Here is a 9,969-nt window from a genome sequence, read left to right on the forward strand (position 1 = left end):
GTTCGCTCATCCCAACTGACTGCAGCTCCGGCGCCATCAAAAACATGTTTTACGACACTCAGAATGTCCTGCGATGAACTGAGAGCCCAGATATCATAGTGGATGCTGGAGATATGAATGCCCAAGTTAGCAGACTTGATGTCACTGAGACTCCATTAGGAGGTCGACACGGACTGAGCTTGGTATACACGGACAATAATGAACGAGTGCTTCAGCTGATCGCAGGCTGTTTTTATGCAGTGACAACTCCCGAAATAGCCGAAGTCGTCTGGCCACGTGGTGTCCTCCAACAGCATACCGGCTACCAGCTAAATTCGATCACGTCGCCAGCAGTACCGATGACTTGGATCAATAATTAACTGCCGGCCATTTTGGATAGCATTTGTTGATTCTAACCATGCACTCGTGTGGAGTCGCCTCTTCCTACGTTTACCTGGGCCGCTTAAAATGCGGACAAATCGCTGGGCAACTAAAGGACTTGCAGGTCCGGATGTTAGACTAACTTACCAAAATTGCCTTCTGGAATCTGTCCCAAACGCACCACCGTCAGGTGTGAACGCATATTGGACGAGATTGCCACCTCTTTGCATGGTGCCGGGAATTTCTTCTGTGGCACGGCCCAACCAGGCGCACGCAAGCACTAGATATCAGACCGAAAGTTGAAACTGCTTAAATCTCGGTGAAATATCCCTGCCGGCCCCGAATATAACCCGGTGCGAACGAAGATCAGGCGTCAAGTGAAAGTGAGCGTGCGAGCCGACCTTGAAATCTGGTGGACACAGAAAACCAAGGATTTAGAAGGGACTAGAAAGCCGGTAATGCCAGAGGATTATTTCACTTGTTCCGCGCTACCAACCGCCAGAAACCATCTATGAGCGGAATCAGCAAGAATCGAAATAAAATGACCATCTTGAGTAAACAAGAACTCTTTGACTGTTGGGCCGAACACTTCTAACAATAGTCATCGTGGCTACCTGCTGCCACTCTTTTGGAGCCCGCAGTTGTAGAATCCTTGACGGTGAACGTAGAACCCCTACGATCTTGAAGGTTTTGAATGCACATATTCTCTCAAGCGCAGCCTATCTCCTGGCCCGGATGACCTCATACCCATAGTGTTCAAAGATGTGGTGAAACCCTCAACCAGGGTTTGTCTGCGAAAAAGGATTTGTAGTGAGTGCAGTAATCAAAGGGGGAATAGCTTGCCCCCCGTTGTGACGAGACTAATTGCGTCACTTTTGCTTCCTCCCCTTGCGGTGGATCGTGAGATACTAACTCAAGAGCAGCAAGCGGGATTCCGGTCTTGTAGGGGTTGCGAGCCGAAGTCGTCTGGCCACGTGGTGTCCTCCAACAGCATACCGGCTACCAGCTAAATTCGATCACGTCGCCAGCAGTACCGATGACTTGGATCAATAATTAACTGCCGGCCATTTTGGATAGCATTTGTTGATTCTAACCATGCACTCGTGTGGAGTCGCCTCTTCCTACGTTTACCTGGGCCGCTTAAAATGCGGACAAATCGCTGGGCAACTAAAGGACTTGCAGGTCCGGATGTTAGACTAACTTACCAAAATTGCCTTCTGGAATCTGTCCCAAACGCACCACCGTCAGGTGTGAACGCATATTGGACGAGATTGCCACCTCTTTGCATGGTGCCGGGAATTTCTTCTGTGGCACGGCCCAACCAGGCGCACGCAAGCACTAGATATCAGACCGAAAGTTGAAACTGCTTAAATCTCGGTGAAATATCCCTGCCGGCCCCGAACGTAGCCCGGTGCGAAGGGTTATCAGGCGTCAAGTGAAAGTGAGCGTGCGAGCCGACCTTGAAATCTGGTGGACACAGAAAACCAAGGATTTAGAAGGGACTAGAAAGCCGGTAATGCCAGAGGATTATTTCACTTGTTCCGCGCTACCAACCGCCAGAAACCATCTATGAGCGGAATCAGCAAGAATCGAAATAAAATGACCATCTTGAGTAAACAAGAACTCTTTGACTGTTGGGCCGAACACTTCTAACAATAGTCATCGTGGCTACCTGCTGCCACTCTTTTGGAGCCCGCAGTTGTAGAATCCTTGACGGTGAACGTAGAACCCCTACGATCTTGAAGGTTTTGAATGCACATATTCTCTCAAGCGCAGCCTATCTCCTGGCCCGGATGACCTCATACCCATAGTGTTCAAAGATGTGGTGAAACCCTCAACCAGGGTTTGTCTGCGAAAAAGGATTTGTAGTGAGTGCGGTAATCACAGAGGGAATAGCTTGACCCCCGTTGGGACGAGACTAATTGCGTCACTTTTGCTTCCTCCCCTTGCGGTGGATCGTGAGATAATAACTCAAGAGCAGCAAGCGGGATTCCGGTCTTGTAGGGGTTGCGTTGACAAAGTCTTCACACTGCGTTATTTGCGAGAACAAGGACATACGTATAAGCTACACCTAATTCTAGTATACCTGGATTTCCGAGGTGCATTTGACTCGGTTGATCGGTCTGTTCTTGTTAACAAGCTTGTTCACCAAGGAACGTAAACATACTGCGTTCTTTGTACTCTCGGACTTTCGGACGTGTGAGAGCATACGGAGAACTATCCAAAAACTTCCGTACACAAAGCGGTGTCCGTCATGGATGCCCACTCTCTCCATCCATTTTTTAACTTTCTCCAACTCAAAGTGACGGAATCCGAGAATTGGCCAATCCTTGACTTGACAGAGGAGTATGAAGGAGACTACGAAACGCTTGGGTGCTGTCGGTGCTACTTGCCTTCCAGGATGAGGATCACGTAATGCATACTGTGCTTGATTATTGACACTACAAGATATGGCTTCCAAACGATGTCAGTGGCGTTTTGTTCAGATAGTCTAAGTGCATGTCTGGAGATGTAGGCAGCTCAGAATGATTGTAGTAAGCTAGCACTAAGTCCTTTCTACTTTCGCCATTATTCGTTTCTTTACAATAAAGCTTTCAAGCAAATCATGGTTGTACGGTAGTGAAGCGTTGGTGTTCAACACTGATGTCGAGCTGTCGATGCTGATGATCCCGTTGTCCGCCATCTTCAAATTTTAACTCTCTGATCTTGCTTAGGCTTGGTGTATTCCAGGAACGATGGGAAGAACCCCAATAAGTGTGTTTTCCCCCCCCCCTCCCAGATGTCTACTGCACTTTAATCGTGCTAGTTCAGGCATGCGTTCATCGGCGTCGGATGCTGACCACTATTTGTGCTACTGCTCTATTTCCTCGCAATCCTTGGTAACCACAAATCCCATTATTCATGCGTTTATTCTGGCTGTACCAGTGTGATCGTGCCAACGGCATGCCACCAAACCGCCGGGAATAAACATTATTGATAGTATCACTCTTTTGGTCATATGAAGTCGCTGACTCAATCCACAGCTAGAGTTATTTTTGTCCCATGGCGGCATGGTCACATTAACTGCAATTTCACGAATTTTGTGATTCCCTTAACCACCACCACCTAAGTTTATTGATCTTCGAATTTACACTGAACGGAGCATACACCATAAGCCTGAAGCATTGTCATCAGCTTGAGGCGATTTTTTTTAAACACATTTCTCCTTGCGGATTCGTCTGCAATTGTTGAGGTATATCCGGCTAAATACGACCGCTGGAAGTTTCTCTCCTCTTGGTACAGCACAAATTAAAGAACGACGACAACGTCACCTCGGTGATAGACCAGTACTCGGCTGGCGGTTACAAACATCTTTTTCCATCTCGTCTTGATTAGATTCGAGGTGTTGGAGTCTCCCACTCGGGTAGATTGCCGTGTATGCCTATAGAGTAGCCGGAGTTCTGTAGGCTGTAGGAGACGACCACTTAATTTGCATGTTCGCTTCAAATCATTAAGAAAGAAAAGGGTGCTGAGGTCGCCTAGAACTCACATGCGACAACGTCAAAAGGCAGTATGACGTGATGGTCAAACACTCATCGTCACTGCGTGAGGGGTGTAAAATGATCGCCACAAAACGTATGTCCATGAGTTTGGGCGACAAATAACATAATTGCCCGGATTATCCGTGGGATGAGGTGGCTCACCGGCTCAAAGTCCCGGTCAAACCGGCAACGATGGTCGATGCCGCAGTCTGCGCCAGCCAGCGACACTCGATTATGAAGTTGTTCAATAGGTACAAACAATCGAGTTGATTAGCAGACAGGTGCCAAGTTTCTCATGTATTTATAAGGATTCATGTGGTTTTCGTGCACTAGCGAAGTAAGTCAATGTGTTCAATTGTTTTTTGTATTGCAACGATGGTGATGCCGCAGTCTGCGCCAGCCAGCGACACTCGATTATGAAGTTGTTCAATAGGTACAAACAATCGAGTTGATTAGCAGACAGGTGCCAAGTTTCTCATGTATTTATAAGGATTCATGTGGTTTTCGTGCACTAGCGAAGTAAGTCAATGTGTTCAATTGTTTTTTGTATTGTATATTTAGTTGTTGGTACGGCAACCGCAGGCTGACTTGGAGGCGAGCAGAACGCAGCTGGTGCAGTTTTAAGGGAGACTGATAAGTCGGGGGCCGGTCCGTTTGGTGGGTATTTTTCTCAATGATGACAACCGCTTTCAGGTAATTCCGCGGACCAGGGCACAAATTTCTGCATGTTCATATATTTATTTCGTTTATGCACCCCATTTGTTGCGGGGAAAATGATTTCAGCAGATGCCACGCTTTTTCCGCTGTTCTCGGCTTTCAGATGCTGTCTTCTAATGTCGCTCGCATACCGACTTGAAATGCAATCATATGGTTAGCACAGTTAATGGTTGACAAGGCTGAAAGGTTGAGTTTGCTGATTAGGTTTCGTGTATTATGGCTTACTTGAAGTTCTTTCATCGCCAGTTCTTGGGAAGCGTTTCAATACCGGCCCACCATGAACGGGCCAGAGCGAGGAAGTAAAAAGGCACTGGTTAAAATACAACTAATACGGTAGTAGTGTGGTGAGCAAGGCCAATTTCTGGAATACTAAACAATGAGGTTTTGGAATTGGCCGGTCCCAACTATGCCGTACTCTAATCTAGCAGTATTGGGGGGAATAATTATTACCAAATGTGTCAATCTTGAACAACCTTGAATGGAAAAAATGAAAAGTAGCTCAAATGCTGTACCTGAATGCCAACGTCACATCGAGGTCATCGCCAAAACCACCCAGTTTAGCAGTGCTGAACATTTGTGATCAGCAATGCCACCCTACTTACTTAATCGTTTTTGTATCAGGAGGCGAGAAGGCTCCATAAGTCTTCCTTCGTCTAATTTAGTCCTTTACTTCCGGTTTTACGGCCACTTGATGACGCTCTTTTTACATTTCAATAACTGCTTAAATGGTTTGAGCTTGCCGATTCACACACTCGTCACTAGGTGACTTAAGCGCTCCAAACACCTCTTGAATAAGCCATTGTCATGAACCGGCGTTACCACACGTGCGAAATGTGTATAGCGCAGCAATTAATCAATATTGACGTCCAATATTTTGCCAAGACTTAAAACTACGGGCATACTTTTGGTCACTACTGCACTGAAAAAGAAGCATTTCAGTTGTATTCTATCTTGAAAATGTTTGATGGGATTACTCGGGTTCCCCTCCTTGTGGGAGGAGTTTTCAAATACAACCTTTAGCCGTTGCTTATTTGGTCTCGTTTCAGTGTGCGAAACGTTTTCATCACCGAACTTTGTCCACTATTGCCACGGAAACAAAAATGTGTGGCGAATATTAAATTTTAAAGCGCGGGATGTTTGGGCCGGGTTACTGACAAGTGCTTCGGATCTATCGGCCGGCTAAATTTCTTCGTTGGTGACTGCATGTTTTGTGCGCCTTGATTTAGAAGTAAGCTCCAAGTAACTAAATCCATTACCTGCGCGCCACCCAAACACAAGCTTGTCCGTTCCATCACCATATAGCTAATAATGGTGGAACGCCTGCCAATGAGGAATCTCCTGAACGGATTAATTAACAACAAATTTGAATTTTTTTGGCTCACCCCCATACTAAATTTTCAGCTGGATTTTGTCACTTTTTTAACCTTTTGTTCCATCACTTCTGGCACTGGCGCAGCTTGTTGATACCTCTATTGCTCAATCCGGAAGAATTACCAGTAAGAAAGCTAGTGTCGAATACCTGCTTGAGAATATGCATGTAATGTTAGGTGCTATTCAGTAAAATAGATTTCGTTTCAACATCCCAGATGGCGTGCTAACCATAGCATAATCAGATACAGGAGCAACATCCAGTTTCTCATCAGCTCCCGCTCCATAACCCGTTTTCATTCATCCAAGCAGTAGGGATCTGTCGTCGTCTTTCTGTATTCGCATGTCATAAGCCACCATAGCACTGCTTTCATCAGCGCTTTTGAAGGGCATTCAAACTCAGATGTTTGCTTCTACCTGCACAACAGGTGTTTCTATCATTTTTGGCCTTCCGTCATGACCTGACTGATGATCCATCATATTACTGTCTTTTCTGCTTGAAGCAGAGTGAAATCGGAAGATCAGTTTATCACCCACATGTGCGGGCCTAATTAAGTAGCTGTCATGGCTGCTTGAATCACCGGAAAAATGCTCTCAAAAACTTTTATGTGAGGTCACGGATGCATACAACCATGGAAGGACAAACGTTTTGAGTACCTCCAGTCCCACTCTTGTACCATTTTGCCCACAAAAACCGTCATTGTAAAACTTTACTTCTCAACCTCTAGAGAGCTTTACGAGCAACTTTCATGCTCCTCCGAATAGTTTCGTGGTAAACTGAGTAAGACACACATAGTTATGAACGAACGGGGGTAAAAAGTAATGAGACCGTCTAGGCAATATAAAGGAGCCCATTTGCCGGATCATGCTTTCAGCTGCAAAACCTTTTCAAGTGGAGTAAAACTTTTGCGCCAAAATGTTGCATTTTGTTGCATATGTGCTCAAACCAAAAACCATCCTAATCTACATTCACATTTTTGCAGCTAACCAAATTTCATTGTTGTCACTGGCTAAAACGTCTGGTGGAGTAATTTTCCGGCATCGCTGAGACCCCGGGATGCCTAAATGAGGCTCAAAAGATTGGACTGGTACACTGAACTCAATAGCCCGATTGCTTTAGTCCATCAGGGACACGTAATGACTTCCAAAAACTCAATTCTATTGTGAGAACATTGAGCACCAAATACAAATGGACATGAGAAACCCGTTTTTAATAGTGCGGAATGGCGTGGAGATTTTCCGCTTGGTGCTCGACACCCTTAGTGCACATGCGGTAATCCAAGAACCGGTGCGCAGCCGAAGGAGGATCTTGCCGACTTGCTAGTTGTCCTGTGACAAGATAAACGGCAAATATGTATGAGGATGCTCGGTTTTTGTCTCAGCTCGCACTTGTTAAAGCTGTACCGTCGATGTATACACAGAAGGAACCTATACCGCAACAAACGTGGTCGATAAAGCGTTGCGCAGGCTAGACGAAATTTTCAAAACCGAAACAAACCAGAGTGTAATCACAGCCGCTTTTTACGTGCCGGCTCCCCCTTTAAAAACCCATTTATACCTTCAATACTTTTCTGTTCCTTGAAGTTGTCATATCTGTCATGAAATCCGGTACCTTCCCGGGTATTTCTGGGTGGAAACTATTCACAGCCATCATAGGTTCACTTTGGTGTACAGAAATGAACCTAGAGGTTGACGGACCGTTGGTTAATTTCCTTTAAAACTCCGATATTTGGAGGGGATGTTATGAGTCGAAATCTAGCACTTTTGTGATTATGTGCTCATACCATAATGATCCGTAATTCGTCCAATTTAGCACTAGGAGCATTTCTCATTTTATGGTATGCATGTCAATTTTGAAATTATTCATCAACAGCTGAAAGGTAGCAGGGTTCTAGCTAAACTTTCGAGATCATCTTTCAAAAGGCTGGTCGTTGTGCTGCTCAAATTCTTCGCAATAGTCAAGGTGTACAATGCCATATGGTGGATACTTATGTAGCTATTTGCGCGCATACCTCAGAAGACGGCGCACTTTTTCTGCTGTGTTTGGCCGTAGCGGTGACTCCAATCCCACCAAAAGCAAATGAACTTAAAGCCGGCAAAACGAGTGCCTTTTTATCAACAAACAGGGAAACACTTGCTTCCTGGTCCCGTTTTACCTAAAACATCACTTTCCCCATCTGCTCTCATCACAAGGCGAATGGGACTTCTGCCAGACGGCTGCTAACTCGAGAAGAGACGAGTAGATGCAAAAGTTTCTTTGGGCCGGTCACCGATCAGGACATCAGCTTTATTGAGTATTTACCTTATAGCATGTTTTTATGACGAAGGAAGGTATACTTTTGTTACTGGCTAATCTTCACAAATGCGGATGTATGCTGGGGTCAGAATCAACGGAGCAGACTACCGCCACACAAGATTATACTAATGTGATTTTTCCCAGACGCTATGAATGAGACCCACGCGGTTACCCGTTTCGGACAGGTCAGTTTAAAAATCAACACCTTATGAAACGTAAGTACAGGTTCTCTACCTTTCTGATAAAAAAGGACATGGGTGTCAAGCATTCAGTGTATAGTTCCGTGAAGACAGCGAGAACGTCGCTAATGTGCGCAGAACCGTTCCGGCTGTTCGGGTAGAGGGAGCCGGAAGCCGCAGGTATAAAAGCTTCGCGATGGTTGCATGCACCCAGGCAGACATAGTTGCGCTGGACTTCCACGTTAGGCAGCAGACTTTTCATGTACGTTAGTCCACCAGGCAGCAATCTCCTCGGGCCGAATTTCGTGAGCGACGCATGTCGAATCGAGCAAGACGACCGGACTTGAAAAGCTTCGTGCCGCTTGTTACTCCTGCACCTGAGCAGTTGTATCAAATGAGCACCGTATCACAAGCTGAACGTCAGCAACGAACCATGCTGAGAACTCGATTGACCTAAGAATATGCTCGCACCAAACTGGTCCTCCTTTGTCACGATTCCTTCATCAATCCTAATTACCCTAACAACCCCAACTGACTTACTCAAGATGTTCAGGTACGTGGCTATTCACGGACCTAAGTAGGTGTCACGATGACGGTACCGCAACTGCCATATGAAGTCTGACGGCATGCTCGTCGTTCACCGTATCTCTACTACATTCCTACCGAGCATGTTACATGCGCCCGCAAGATCGTCTCAAAGCGCTGAAGTGTGCCAGAACTCCAAAGTACTGGCTATACAGTTTAGTATCAAGGAGCCGTTATATCGATCAATATAGAAAATCGTTGGGCACCGGGAACAGTGTGTCTCGATTGTCGAATATCTACCAAGCTTACCAGCTGCGATGAATTCTTTGGCTTTGTCTGGCGGCACACCTGCTAAAACGATAGAAAAATTTCTCTACATAAGTCACGAGTGGCCGCTTCACAAGCCAGCCAACTCAATTGTAGTTGAAAATGTACTGGGGTACTCTGTTGATCCGTTAGCGAATCTCCAATGCAAACATATGGTTAGGGGCTGGTCTGCGTAGAGGTCCAAGTCTCAACACAAGAACGTGCAATGCACGGAAATACAAGCGAAGTTACCACAGGAGTTACACACTGGCGTTCAACGCCGACATCGGGGTCTGTTGACGTTTGCAATTAGATGACTGTGTTCCAGTCTTAGACCACTGAAGAGCATATCCTCACAAAGTCATCGGTGAAGACACATTCTAGTCCGCGTTGGAGGTCGAATACTGCAACCCCACCTCATTATACCGAGCTAGCCGCACAGATTAGCCAAAAGATCGGGTCAAAGTACTAGTAATTTGCCCAGCAGGCCTTGAGCGTGAATATACACTACTGAGGGGTTAGTGGGCTTCACGTTGAGAACTGCTTCTTCGAAATGAACCAGCAGGGAGTAGTTTTCCAGCTATTATGGAAGATTATCCGCGTTTGTGTATACGCCATGCATATGCTGCGGCTTTCAACGTGCGTATTCGGGAAAATGTTTGGCATTGCCAGATGTCAGGCCGGATTTTATTTGGCG

This window comes from Opisthorchis viverrini (assembly GCF_000715545.1).
Source record: "Opisthorchis viverrini unplaced genomic scaffold opera_v5_234, whole genome shotgun sequence".
Lineage (NCBI taxonomy): Eukaryota > Metazoa > Platyhelminthes > Trematoda > Opisthorchiida > Opisthorchiidae > Opisthorchis > Opisthorchis viverrini.